Genomic DNA, 15,964 nt, shown 5'->3' on the forward strand with positions numbered 1-15,964 from the left:
AGCTGGAATTTCAAAAAAAAGTGGATTTGGGGTGAAATTAGCGGGGGTAGAAAAGATCAAGGTTTTGGATGGAGGAAGATAAGAGATGGTGGTGAACAGCTGTTTTAAAGACCTGGAGGGTGGAGTGGGATTGAAGAGTGTGAAGGAGTTTGTTCCAGAGGCGGGAGAAAAGAGGAACGAAAGAGTGAAGGTGAGCAGTGAGTCTTCATTTTGGCAGTTTAACCATAAGGGGGTTGCAGGCAGATCTTGTGCGACCTGTAGGAATATTTGGGGGACAGAGCACAGAGAGAGCTGCGGGAGCAAGGCCGGAGAGGCGTCGGTTTGATATCAGCATAGGCCAAAAGGTCAACATAGGCCAAATGTCAACAACAATTTCAAATTTCTAAAATCCTCAAATTTCATCCGATTGACTTGGAATTTGAATGGGATTTTCATATCAGCGAATTGAATTCAACCACCAGCTATTTTTGCGATCAACATATGCCAAAAGGTCTACATAGGCCAAAGATCAACCACTTTTTTCAAATTTCTGAAATCATCAATTCTCAACTGATTGACTTGAAATTTGAATCGGATTGTCATATCTGCTAACTGAGTTCAACCACCAACTATTTTTGAAATCAGTGTAGGCCAAAAGATCAACATAGGCCAAAGGTCAACAACAATTTCAAATTTCTAAAATCCTCAATTTTTATCCGATTGACTTGAAATTTGAATAGGATTTACATATCAGCTTACTGAAACCAACCACCAACTATTTTAGGTCAACATAGGCCAAAAGGTCAACATAGGCCAAATTTCTAAAATTGTCAATTTTCATCTGATAAACTTTGAAGACGATTTACATATCAGGTCACTGCATTCAACCACTAATTATTTTTGAGGTCAAAAGGATGCTCTACTGAGTGCCATTCTACTTTGTTCTGTTTTGCCAAGTGTCACTGTATGAGTATATGAGTGATTTTTCATTTGTTTGTTTGTCTGTCTGTTTGTTTGTCCGCACAGAATAAATATGATTTTTTTCTCCAACCATTGGTTCAATTAACAGGAAGTTTTCACCATAGGTGCAATTCCACCTGCAGAATTTTTAATAATAATTATGACGCCATCGGTCATGTGGTATGGGCGCCATCTTGGAAGAACCGAAAAACTTTGCAACTTTATATCTCCGAAAGCGCTGCATAGAAGAAATTGAGACTGGCTAATCGTAAAGAACTCTCCATGAGGAATAACATAATTATGGTAATGCTGATGTCATAGGTGCCTCCATTATGACGTCATAATTTGACAAGTAAAAAACTGTATCCGATCAAGATGAAATTTATTCAGCATCATCTAAGGATAAATTGGTGGAGAAAAAATAGTAATGATGACGTCATAGGTCACGTGGTATCGGCGCCATCTTGGAAAAACCGAAAAAAATTGCACTTCTATATAGCCAAAAGCTCTGCATAGAAAAATTGAGACTGGCTCATTGTAAAGAACTCTCCATGTGGAATAACATATGTTAATGACGATGTCGTAGGTGCCTCCATTAAGACATCATAATTTGACAAGTACAAAACTTCATCCGATCAAGATGAAATTTCTTAAGCGTCATCTAGGGATAAATTGGTGTGAAAAAATGATGATGTCATCAGAGTAGGATAATAATGTTGTTCCTGGACCACCCTCATTTTCCCATTGACTTACATGTTAATTTTTCTCTCACCCTCATTTCCCTAAACACCTCTATTTCTCCCACCCTCTTCTTTACGAACCTTTTGGCCTTTTGACATACTAGCTATGGCACCTATCCTTAATGTTGTTCATTAGACCACTCAAACAATGATCCTATGAATATTTGCTCCCTCTCACTCTCTTAATATCAATGATCCCGAGTAGACCACTCAAACAATGATCCTACAAATATTTGTTTATGTGTGGGAAATAATTTAATTATCTTACCACTACCATCACCATCTAATACATCAACAAAAAAGATGTTGGAGTTTGGTTCTTTATTAAGATATTTTAACTGAGCTAAGATAAAATGATAAACCTCCCTCAATGTTCTTGTTTGAGCACCTCCAGTGCCACACACCATTTTAAAATTAAAGTATATATTTTCCTGACAACCATCAAAGTTTTCCATCCACTCAAAAATATTTCCATCTTTTTTACCCAACTCACCGGTATTTAAATTAATTCTATTTGTTTTGTGAACTTTTTTACCAGTTGCCTTTTCAATTATACCTATTTGATATTTTTCACATTCATTATGTTTACCATTTATATACCAAGGTTGATTACACCTCCACCCTTTAGTCTGGTTAATACTTGGTTCTATCATTTATTTATTTATAAAACAGGTGGCGGTAGCCCTTAAAATCTCTAACCCCATTATCTTATCACTTATATATCTTATCACTTATATCTTATCACTTATATATCTTATCACTTATATATCTTATCAATTATATACTTATATAACCATAAGGGAGACTATCAATTCCATTTTTTAAAAATAAACCTCTTATCATCAAAAGCCCCTTATGCTTTCTTATTTATCTCTTCTGTATATAATTGATGTTTATAACTTCTTATTCCATTAATCTTTCTAAACTCTTCTTTCTTTGTTGTTAAACAGTTATAATAATCCTTAAAGTTTATTGTTTCTTTAATAACATTTTTCTTTACACCTTTTAACTTCTTATCAGTCTTTTCAATGTTATTCACAATGTATTTATAAGCATAAGCCTTTGACCTCAATCCCACAAATTCACTCATAACATATCCTCCTAATTCATCCTTGAACTTTCCAATCACCTTTTTATTTTTAGAAGAGAACAACTCACTCTCTGGACTGTAATTACTTGTATCATGGATATTAATGTCCTTTTTCATGTCTGAATAAACATCATCAGTATTAATTTTCAAAATAAAGCTATCTGTATCCATATAAAGTAGATTAACATCATTTTGATATTTCTTCCTCAAGTTATTGTAAAAGTAATCATACATCAAGGACTTTGATAAATCAAGTATTGAGGTACCAATGTAAATAGGTTTGTCCATCTCAACGCTTTCTCTCATCAAATGTATCGCACAAAAGTTTTCCATAAAAACTTCTACTCTCGAGAAGCTTGGTCTGTTGATTAATTTTGATGCTTGTTTCCATGATGTTGATAGACTAATGTTTTGTCTCTTTTTAACATTCTCCATCGTTTTTCCAAATACAGCATTATTCATCAATTTATAAAAGTCTTTCTCAAAATCTGTTTTTGACTCTGTTCTTCTTTGTGTATTAAAATCAATGTACTCTTTCAACCAATGACTCTGATTAAACTTGAGAATCCTATGTATCTTTTCAAAACGGAGACCCTTTGAAAGACATTGTCTCAAATTTCTTTGATGGATTACATAATTTTTCTTGTTGTATAGTGTTGTTAGAAGCTTCTCTGATGCTTTACCCTTTACATTAAATGATTGTTGATAATCACTTAACCACTCCTTCTTTGGAATTTCCTTTTCACAAGCAAATGGGAGATCTTTGTGTAGGTTATGGAGTTCCTCTGGATATTTCAAATCAACTTCAAAATAATAACCAACTTTTTCTTCATCTAATTCAGCTTGTGTAGAGATACATACATCTTGTAAAACCTTTTTGTAGTCTTTTTCCTTTACCCATCTAAGTTTTCCATAAGGAAGAGCCTGAGACATTGCCCAGCCATAGAGGTTGTTCGCGTCATAGTACATCAAGTAAGAACTCTCTTTCGTTGAATCATAATTCGGTAGATATTTGTTATTTGCTTTTGCATATCTGCTCAAACATACTTGTAAAATTCCACCTCTTTTTGCCTTTTCAATCATTAAAAGCATATCGACATCGGTTATCAAATCCAAAGCTTGTTTTGTCATTTTTAACATTGCACTCCAAGCCAATCCAGGAGCAGTGTAATAGTGAGCAGGATCCAATCCATGTCCAGAATGACAGATTGTTCTGAAAGCCTCAAACACATCAGCCAACAAAAGCACATCAGTTTTGAGATACAAATCGTGATACTCACCAAGATTCTTGATGTTATATTTTTCCCAAACATTTTGTGCATGTACATAATCTTTATCAGATATATGACTATTATTTAATTTATTATATAAATTTTCTTTTGAAGGAAGTTGTGTTTCATTGAATCTCTCAAATGAGTTCATATAGTCATAGGGATAAATTCCCTTTTGTGTTAGTAAATCTTTGTCTGAAAAATACTCTGAAAGACATGGAAACTCTTTTAGATTTTGAACCAAGTTAGCCAATGGACTTGTCATGAATTTAAATGTATCAATAAATCTAATATTAGTTATATCATATGTATTTTTATTTTTTTAAATGTCAAATCCTGTTTTTATAAAGATTGTTTTTGTGAATGAAATGTATTTCTGATCTGTGTTTGGAATTGCTGAGATACTTCCAGAAGTCTTTGAGAGTTCCATGATAAATAGATGAGTGTCATAATTAGCATTGTTATGAAGAAAGACAGGAATGAAAGAGGGGAGTTTATAATTAATATTACAACTTTGATGAGCCGGACCTCTATATTTACCAGTGAGATGGCAATGATCTCTAACCTTTAGACCTTCACCAATTTTCTCCTCACAAATATGACAGACATTGTTTTTTTATAAATTCCCTTTGCTCTTCACTTGTCAAGGACATTGGTTTATTGGTTTCTATCATTATCTTTCTTAATCGAACACAGTCTTTTTCTAGTCATTTCACAAAACTTCTCTGGTGTATTTGAGCCTCTATACATCTCTAACTTGTTATATTTATCACCAACGGATGATTTGATATAATAACAAAAACCACAAGGAGTATGTTTTTGATATTTATTTGTGTATGATTCTTTTGGATCTGGAGAAGCAGTATCAATTTTTTCTAGAATACTTTCAAAATCAGCAAATATAACAAATGGATGTTTTATTGTTTTCTTTTCATCTTTGAATGAGATCTTTGAGCCTTCTTTAGGCATATTGATTACCGTTGATTTATGTTCACCACAATAATTTGAATGTTTATCTAATCTTTCTTGTGTATGGAAGAAGTTAAGACAACGCAAACAAATATATATTTTATTTGTTCTTTTACATACTTGTGGTTTTATTAATTTTGTAATATCTTTGATGTATGTATAATGTGAATTTTCCTCTGAATTAAAATAAAGAAGATTAATATGAGTTTGATTATAATTTTCAGAAAGCTTTAAAATCTGAATGTTGTTTGTTTCCGTCAGACCATAAACATTAACTGATAAATTATTCATCTTTTCAAATTTAGGAATATCATTAAAAGTCATTGGAAAATTTTAATCTTTTGTTTTCAACGTATTCTCATATTTTTTTATAATGAGATACTCTTTCAACATGATTATCTTGAGGATGTAGATGTGCAAGAATAGACCAGAGAAAACATTTATTGTCTTTATTTTTGATAATGATAACTGCTTTTCTATTTTTGATAACACTTGGTAAATCAATGTAAGAATAAGCGTTTAGAGGATCTGATTTAAGAATATGAATGTCAATAAATAGTATCTCATTTATATTCCAACCACTTCCAGTAATAGTATGCTCAAGTTCTTGTTCTTGTTGGATAAGTTCAACATAAGTGGGATTAATCTGATTGTATGTTGTTATAATGTGTGTGCCTGTTCTCATGTAAGCTAAATCAGTGATGTTTTCACCAGTGAATGGATCTTCTTTTGAGATTTTCATTTTAATACCCATATAGAACTTGATTGATTTCAACTCAAGAAGAGTCTTTTCAATAAAATCTTTCACAGAGGGTTCAATAATCTCCACAGCTTCAAGTATTGACTTTGGACCAGGAGGATGAAAGTCAAATATGCGTATTCTGATATGTCTTTTGAAAGCACCATCAGTATTTTTAATGGCAAACAATTTTGACAAGTGTTTGTTTGTTTTAAGATGGGCTTTGAAACCCTTTTTTAGGATATCTCTATTACAGAGACTACAATGTTTTTTGTTCTTAGGAAGTGGTGATAATTGATTTAGAATGTTGTAAGTGTGTTTTGCGGTGAGAATATGTCGTTTATAATATTTTACTTCCTTCTCGCAAGTATCACAATAAACCATATTTATAGCGTGAGAAAACGTGCTGTTTTATATATGAAACTATACTTAAAGTAAAACACTTTTTGAGCTTTTCAACTCTGTTTTATATATGAAACTATACTTAAAGTAAAACACTTATAAAAGAAAGTGCCTTTTTACAGGCTTTTTATATATGAAACTGTGCTTAAAATAAAACACTTTTTAATCACAAAATACAACACTAAAATCATCATCATCACTATTATCAAAGTTCAATGAGAACACAGTATCATCTGTGTACACTGAATTATCATCACTAAAATTACTATCACTTTCACTCATTGATTCACTATCATCATCAATAAAGCTACTCTCATAACTGTAATTTGAGCACAAACTATTAGTATCATAATTATCATTAGATCCTAGACTCTCAGTATCACATTCAGATCCTAGACTCTCAGAGGATTGACTGTCAATATCACTCATTTACATACCATTAAACTTCCATCAATATCTATATATTTTCTTTCATTAGAACTAATAACCACAATATTTTTTACATTAAATGTTATTTTCAAATAATCTCTAATAATCAGGGTACGGAATGATAGTTCACCACTAATATTCATATTATTAATTTCACCCACATCTTTGGGTCTATTAAAGAATATACAAATGTTTCCTCTAGAATCGTTGATGGTCTTATCATTCATTTTCAAAACTTCTTTATCAATGACCTTTTCAAGCTTTGAGTAAATTGCCAGTAGTAGTGGAGAAACTTTTGTCAAATTTACTTTTATAGAGTTATGAATTAACATAGCTTGTCCTGTAAATTTAATAAAAGGACACATGTTATTCTCCATTATGGGTTTAATCCAAAAATTTCCATATTTATCTTTGTTCAATTTAACATCTTTGACATATTTTTCTGCTGGTACCGAAGTAGAGATTGATTGAAATTTGTCTTTTGTGTTTTGAAACATTGTATTTATTAGCTAATAAACTTGCGTTTAGTTTAAGTAAAAATTTAATCTATAAATATGATAGAAGGATATTTAGAATTTCCAGACTCTCCATATGATAAATTATAGAATTGTCCGGCTTGAGATAGAGTGGGGCTTAATGATGAGGATTCATATAAACAATGTTTATTCTGTGATTATCTTCTAATTAATGATAATAATAAAATATATATATATATATAACTCTTAAATTAGAACCAAAAATGAATTACTTTACAAGATTAATAAGAGAGATGAATGTTAAGTATTATGATGATAATACACCATTTCTTTCAAGGGAAGAGACTCTTTGTATTGAGGAAATGTATAAGGGTTTAATGATATTTATTATTCAAAATAATTTTAATGGAAATGTTAATACAAGATACTATATAAAAAAATAATGAATTATTTTGAAATTAAACCTGAACTCAGGATAAAATATAGAGTTTCTAAAATAGCTCAAAAAAAGTTAGATGACTTGTTTTCTAAATATATAAATGAATGATTTTTTAACCGTTTGGGAAAATAAGATAAAATTTAATAACCATAAAAACATTCCAAATTCATTGAGATGTCTAATAGTTGGTTCCAGCAGATGTGGAAAAACCTGTTTACTTTTAAAGATGCTCCTTAGTCCTAATTTTTTAGATTATGATAATTTAATAATTTTTACGAAGTCAAGTTTTCAACCCGAGTATCAACTACTCTCACAGGGTTTCAATGCGGGTCTTAAAAAGGAAGACATTATCGGTTTATTTAAACTTCAAAACAAACTAAATGATTATAATATTGAAGATATAATACAATTATTTTGTGATGCACAGAAGTTAAAACCGAAACCAAAACCCATAACTTGTATTCTCAGTGATAATACGGATGATATACCTTCACCTTAAGATTTAGATAAATCAAAAAAGAACCTCGTTATCTTTGATGATTGTGTCAATGAGAGAAACCAAACAGTAATGGATAGCTACTATACAAGAGGGAGACATGATTCTTGTAATTGTATTTATCTTAGTCAGTCATATTTTCAACTCCCTGGACGCTCAATAAGAAGCAATGCCAATACTTTTATTTTATTTAAGTTAAATTCAATAGATGTAAATAATTTTTGGAGAGATAATTGCTCTACGTTATGTAGTAAAAAATAATTTGAAAATTATATGAAACACACAATTGGAAAATAGAAATATATTGTTGTGAAACAAGATGAGATACTAACTGATATTTTACACACATAAATGACAACAATTATTATTAATCTTGTGGGTAAATCTGCTTCAGGAAAGAACTTTCATAAATCTAAACTCTTGAATAGTAAAAATGAAAAGATTGTAAGTTTTTTTTTAAAACACCCTATGATTCGTTTTGTAGGTACTACAACCAGAGCAATGCGACCAGGAGAAGTAGAACACAACAACATGCATTTTAAAGGCCATTTTCCCTGCTAGAGCGGGGGTTAGCCTTGCGGTCCCCATGACAATCTTCTCCATTTTGCCCTATTTTCTGCATCTCTCCTTGTTAACCCCCTTGCCCGCATTTCTTCTTCCACCATCTTTAGCCAAGTCTTTCTTGGTCTTCCTCATCTTCTACTTCCATCTACATTCATTTCCATCACTCTTCTCAACCAGTCACTTTCATCCTTCCTCAACACATGACCAAACAATCTCAACCTGTTCCTCTTCACAGCATCAAGGAGAAGTAGAAGGGAAAGATTATTACTACATTTCAATGGAGGAACATATGCGATTGAGGAACGAAGGTCAAATATTTGAGGAGGTCTCTCTTGGTTCTACAAAATATTCACATTGTAAGAGTGAGCTAAATAAAGTAAAATCTAACGGTCTTGGGATTTTAGAAACTAATCCTGAAGGAATGAAACAAATTATTAAACATTTGTGTGGTGATGGAGTTAAGATTTTATCATTTGGTTTTGATAACGATGAGGAGACTCAACGCAAATGTATGAAAAGCAGAGATACAAGTATTAGTGAAGAAGAAATAACAACTCGTATTAATACTAATAAAGAATTTGATGAAATATTTAAAGAAAAGGATTTATTTCAACACATTTACTATAATGACGAAGAAAAGGAAAATTTCCCCATTGACGTTTACAATTTAGTAAATGATATTTTTCAATAAATAAATACAGAAAATGAATACCGAAGAAAGAGCAAGAAAGTTTAAAGAACATCAAGAGTTGGTTTCAAAAGTTGTAAAGAAACAGGAAAACATAAAGGAGAAAAGGAGACAGAAACTGACGGGTGAAGAAGTCTTTGAAAGGAAACAAGAGAAATTTTTTAAACCACTTAAAAAAACTCAACAGCCTACAGTTCCCACGGTAGAATTTACTCCGAAAAAACTTCAAATGCTCAAAGATTTTAGTCAAATGACAGAGCAAGAACTTGGAGAATTAGAATATGATGATGAGGGATTATTTCGGAAACTTGAGGAGGTAAATCAACCCCCTAATTATGTTGTGGAAGCTCTTCAAAACAATGAATATTTGGCGGATTCAAAAACCAGAGCAGGTCTCATTCCAACAGAAGAACCAGCACAGTTCCATCTTGTGAAAGAAAAGGTATTGATATTTAATGATAAATTGGTGTTCTTAAGTTCTGCTCGACCAAATGTTGAATTAACTCCAAGATTAATGTTTCTTCTAACAAACTCCGGATTCAGCGGTTCAAAATATTTTGAGGAACCACTTGATATGGAAAGAGAGGAAGACAGGGTATATATTGATTTACTAAACTCACTTGATTATGGAGTTTCTGTTGCTGGTAAAAGGAAGAAGAATGAGAAGGAGAAACATATTATTGATGCTTTAAGTAAGCTTGGTTCAGGTGTTAGTTTCCTTCCAATTGACCCATCACAATGAGTTAATAGACTATTATTGCTGTTAGGTAGTAACAAGGCTGGAAACAACAATTGTTTTAATGAAACATCCGCCATTTTAGACCAGTTTATGTATATGAAAATAATTAATAAATATCAATACAAAGATATTTTATTAGCTATAAAATAAGATGAGAAGCACAATTCTTAGTTTTAATTTCACAACGAGTGATTACACAGCTTCATTCCCTTACCCACTACAACTTGACCCCACAAAAGAATATGAGGCTTCTTTGTTGTCAATGGAGACTTACAATACACTTTTTAATATCACAGAGAAAAACAACAAGTTTAGTTATAATCCAGAAAGTGGATATAAAACTATAACCGTTTCACCCGGAGCTTACGAGATTTCTCAAATATCTTCTGAAGTCTCTCGACTTATGAAAGAACAAGGTGATGAACCAAGAAATATTGTAATAGATATTCAAAAACACACTTCAAAATCAACTATTAAACTTAAAAAGAATTATAAAGTTGATTTCACGATTGAAAAATCGTTTAGAGAGCTATTGGGTTTCTCTTCAAAAAAGATTGAAACTAACGGGACGTTTTATAGTGATAATGTCATTCAAATATCCTCCGGTATAAATTCAGTATTAATTCATTGTGATTTGATTGGTGGTGCTAACAACGATGGAATAAGAACAAATACAATATTTTCATTCAGCGCATACTCAACCCCGATTGGTTATACATTTAATATGGAACCAAAAAATCTTGTCTATTTACCTGTGTCAGGAAAAACCATATACAGAGTAAATTTTAGGATAACCGACCAAGATAATCATATGATATCCTTTAAAGGAAGAAATTATATCCATCAGAATTCACCTACGTGAAGTTTTCCAAAAAATAAATAATGGTTATTGTGAGAAAACACGAGTTGGGAAAATATAAAATAATTACAGGGGATGGGATGTTCCTTTCACCATACTATAAGGGTGAAGGTATGTTTCTTGGTAGAGGATACTATAAACCAAAGAGACAACGTGGTGTGGGACATCAATTTCGAAATAAAGGAGATGGGATAATTGATACTCTAATGGGTATTGGTTCAACCATCCTTAAACATAAAGACCTAATTGGTTCAACTGCTTCTGCCGTGGGCTCAGTTAGCGGGTGCTTTCAAGAGTATAAAAGATGCTCAAAAGGAGTCTCATAAATTACAAGCAATCAAAGAAATAAAAAAGGTAAAACTCAACTATCTTCACAAGAACGATAAAAAATCATTAAAATACTTGGGTCAGGGTTTCAACGACTTTAATACTATATAAATACAAGTATGGAAGCGATTGATAGTATCTATGATTTGGATGATGTGATTATCATTTCAAACTCCACTAAAAAGGAAGACTATTTTAAGTTAAATGCTATAACAGGAACAGACTGCAATTCAAACGGAACAAAAAGTTTTGAAATAAATAATCAACAAACTTACTTGAATATAGCTGATAGTTTCTTGCTGTGTAAATTTAAATTCACTAAGGCTGCGAATAATACTAATGCTATACTCGTAAATGATTTCTTCTGGAAAATGTTTGATCGTGTCCGCCTGTATATTGGAACACAAGAGGTTGAAGCGGTTGATTATGTCTCTGCTACATCTGAAATGATGAAATTTACACTATATTCGTTTAGTGAAAGAATGGGTAAGGGAGCTGTTGAAGGTTTTATTCCTGATATGTCAACGGGAACAAATGCTGACCCTGGTTATAGTCAAAGGAAGTCAATGTATAATGATGATACAAAAGCAGAGAATAGTTTTACCGTAGCAGTACCTCTGAAAGGTATATTTGGATTTTGTGATTATGATAAAGTTTTGTATGGTCTTAAAATTAGATTTCCACTACAAAGGAATGATAATGTAAATAGGTTGCTTTTTGGGGCTGAAAATGCTTTTGGAGACAATAATAAATTTGTTATTAATGATTTGTGTTGGTATATTAGTGAATATACTCCTAATCTTAAAACGGAAGAAATGGTAAATAGAAGGCTTAACTCAAAGAAACCGCTAAATGTATTGTTGTGGATATGAGGATGGCATTTTTTAAATTGTATTGTATTGGAAATTGTTGTGTAACATTGTTGGATATGGCCCCTCCTGCCTCCAGAGTTGTGTAAAGATAAAAAGGGCGTCTCGGTAGTTAATTCCATGAACACCACATTGCAGGACACGATAAAACCCTTGTTCAGTAGCTTATATCTTATTATGTGTTTTAGAGTAAGGCCTTGTCTTCCATTAGAATGACACTCCATTGCACCAAGTGAAAGAGATAGATTCCCTTCATTCCCATTCCCAAAAACCTCCATTTCCCCCTTTCGTCATTGCTAAGCCTCGATTGGCAATTACATCCCCTCCAAAGCCGCCATTGGCCACGAGGCAGGGTTGGGGAAGAAAGGCGGGTCCCCACCTCGTCAGAGAGGGGAGGAGTGAGTAAGCCCCACTCAACCAACCACAAACAAGGGGTTGGACTTCGAGAGGGTGTGGCAAGAAAGATCAAGGAGGTTCGCAAAGGTTGAGGGGCGGGGCATATATAACCCGCTGCAGGACGTTCCCCAAGCAGATGAGTTCTGAGTCTGAAAAGAGACGACCTTCAGAGAGACAAGTGCGCAAGGAGAGAAGGACGCGTCAGACGATTTGGGAGAAAGAAGGGGATGACCCAAAAGAGCCCGAGACGTGGAGCGACAACCAGCCCCGGCCGCGTGCAGCGAGATATGCGTGCCGCCGTCGCCCTGCTCGCTCCCAGCCTGACGAGGCCCGGCTTGCTGTGCGCCCTGCCAAGCCTTCCAGCTTGTGGTCCGAGCTGAACATTCCTCCTTCCAGCCAATCCACTCTGCAATTCCACGCGTGAGTCTGTGTCTTCGTTTGTTCTGTCCTGGGTATTAATTAAGCCTGTTAGGTAAGCTAGTCATTTGCACTGTGTCACCTGCATCTCATGTCCCCTGTAAATAATCGTGACTGCTCTTTTTGCTTATGTGTGTAAATAATAAGAAACCCCGTTACTCTTTTCTCGTCTTCTTCTTCCTCTTTGCATTCGTCGTCTTAGTCTTTTCCCGATTGAATAGCGGTGGCGCGATACGGCCAACGTCTGGGTGAATCGGGTGAGTTGGGGAACAACTGTTCGGTCGCGGAGCCTCCGCTCGGCAAATATAACATCCTTAACCGCGTACCGTAACAAATTGGTGTCGGGGAGTGAGATCCGAGGCCCGAACCAAATTTTTTAAAACATCTAGAAAACATTTGGTCAAAATTTGGAGTAGCCGAAATTTGCTTTTGTTTTACAAAAACCCGAATTTTGAAATCGCGCCATGGCTGGTCAAGGCGACAGGATGCAGGTGGGAGAGATACAGATAGACGGTGTAGAATCGACCCAGGACCTCGGGGAAATGTATATGGAGGAGGTGGTTGAGGGGGGTATCAGGCGCACAAAATGGCGCTCTCGCGCACGTGGTTGAGGGGGCCACGGCCGCGGAACCAATGAGCGCGGTCCAAATGCAAGCCTTCATGGCCAAATTCATGGTGGAAATGCAGAAAAAAAACGACAGTATGGAACAAATGGAAAACAGAATGTTGGGGGTAATGAGGGACGAAGCGAGGGCTCAGAGTGAGCGGTTGGGAAACCAAATTGTGGGATTGAGGGCTGATAGTGAGCAAATGAGGGACGAAGCGAGTGCTGATAGTGAGCGAATGAGGGACGAAGCGAGGGCTGATAGTGAGCAATTGGAGGGTGAAATGGGGAACCGGATGGATGCTCAGGGTGAGCAATTGGGGGTAATGAGGGACGAAGCGAGGGGTACCGGTGAGGGGTTAGACAACGGTATAAAAGAGGTAAAGAATGGGTTAACGGGGGTGGAAAATAGAATGGCTGCCCAGGAGAATCAGATAAAGGGGGTGAAAAATGGGTTAATGGGGCTAGAAAATAGGATGGAAGACAAATTGCGGGCAATAGGGGAGCAATCCGCCCGGGAAATCGAACAGATGGGGAACCAGATAGAGGAGGTGAAAATCGGGTTAGAAAGTAAATTGGATGCTCAGAGGGATGAATTGGGACAGATGAGGGTGGCATCTACAAAAGAGATGGAGGAGATGAAAGAGGAGATACGACGAGGTGTAAGTGAGGAGGTCTCGGGGGTAGGCGAGGAGGTAAAGCGAGGTGAAAAGCGTATGGAGAAAGAAGTGAGGAACAATACGGCGCAAAGAGGTGTGTTGGTGAGGTGTGCGAACAAAGAGTGTGTGTGCAAAGGTGTTCGGTGGTCAGGTGTGTGACCAAGTCTGTGAGCGGAATGAGTGTACCTGGGTGTGTAAGAGAAGGTGCAATGACGAGGAGCATGGGAACAGCTGGATGTTTGAGCAAGGAACGGGCTGCGGGGTGTAAGCATGCAGGTGAGGCATCGACGGTAACCGGGTTAGAGGTTAGAATGACTTATAGCCGAATTGGGCCCTCAGTGTGCGTCGGGCAGCTTCGCGTGCCGCGAGGACCAGCGGGGATCCGAACCACGGCGGGTTCGAAAGGACCGCCGTACGTGATCCACGCTGGGCCGCGTTTGGAACGGCCGCATCTGTGCTCCGCTAGGCGTAACGGGCAGCCCGATAGGAAGGGTCGTCATGGCGACCCCTTTTTGTTGAGGCGTTCCGGCAGGTCGAGATCGGGACATTGGATGGCCACGTGCCGAGGTGGTGCGTGGGACCTCAGCCCGGGTAAGCCCCCGTCCCTGCACCGAATGCGGGACGTATCCAGCCGCTGGCACAAAACAACCCGCATTCATTGCTCGGCTTTACGAAGCCGAGCTCTGGAAGTGAATTGGCGCACCGAGAGGTACTAGTAAGTAGACTGTAATGATTAGGATAGTGGCCTGGACCCGAAATTAGAAAAACCAAATTTGATGATTGGCAAAGGATTGGCAGAGTGATGATTGGTAATGGTACAGTGATTGGCAGATGATTGGCAAATTTTTGATTGGTTGAAATTGGACGAGCAAAATTTATAGTAAGAGATGCCCCATGTGATGGGATGGCCAATCCACCATCCCTCACAGCAGGGTTGCAAAGGAGCACTAGTTTATGGGGTTGATGGCAGTGAAAACTAGCCCGGGTGGGTTAGGATATATCGTGTGTAGGGCCCTAGAGATTGACATTAGGTAACGGTAAGGTTAGGTAGCTACATTGGACAGGTAGCTGGGGACATAGAGAGGGTAGTTTGGATGATAATGACGTGGTATGTGCTTAGTTTAAAGGGAAGACGGGGAGCACTAAGTTAGCAGGGCAACAGGTAGTTGAGATGATGCCGTGTGAGTGTTGGAGGTGTATTCAAGTGTATTGAGCAGTGTGTGAGGAACAGGTGTGATTGAACAGGTGTGATTGCACAGGTGTGCAACTGAACAGGTGGATGGAGCAGTGTATGAGTAAGAGTGATAGTGATAGTGATGTGTATTGTGTTGACCAAATGGTCCAGGGAGAAGGAGGGTGCAGGTGGCACCAGGTGTGAGTGCACAGGTGCGCACCAACAGGTGTATGGAATAAATGGTTGTGTGGAAGACATGGAGTGTGGAATATATGGAGTCTTGGAATGGATGGTCGTGGAGTGAGTATGGTGGAAAATATGGAGTGGAGTGGATGGTGCGAAGGTGTGAATGGGGGAAGAGTGGACCCCCATCACGGATACCCGGGGCGGGTAGTGTAAGTGTTAGGTAGAGGGTATAGGTAAATTGAGGTTGGATATTGGCATCTGTGGTGCGGGTGGAAGAATGATGTTAGGATGGGTGCATTAGTGTTGTGGAAATGGCTGGGCGTGTAGCCTGTTAGTGTGTGTAGTTGGTTTGGGCACTCCACCACTGTGAGGATGTCGGCCAGGTGAGGCCGCAGGTGGGCTCTGGGAGCCGGTAGAGTTGTTGTGGATGGGGCCCGAAGATCCGGAGGACGGACCCGGGTAGCCCAGTGCCAGAGGGCACCAAGGGGTGAC

This window comes from Myxine glutinosa, chromosome 3 (genome assembly GCF_964187855.1).
Source record: "Myxine glutinosa chromosome 3, kmMyxGlut1.1, whole genome shotgun sequence".
NCBI classification, from domain to species: domain Eukaryota; kingdom Metazoa; phylum Chordata; class Myxini; order Myxiniformes; family Myxinidae; genus Myxine; species Myxine glutinosa.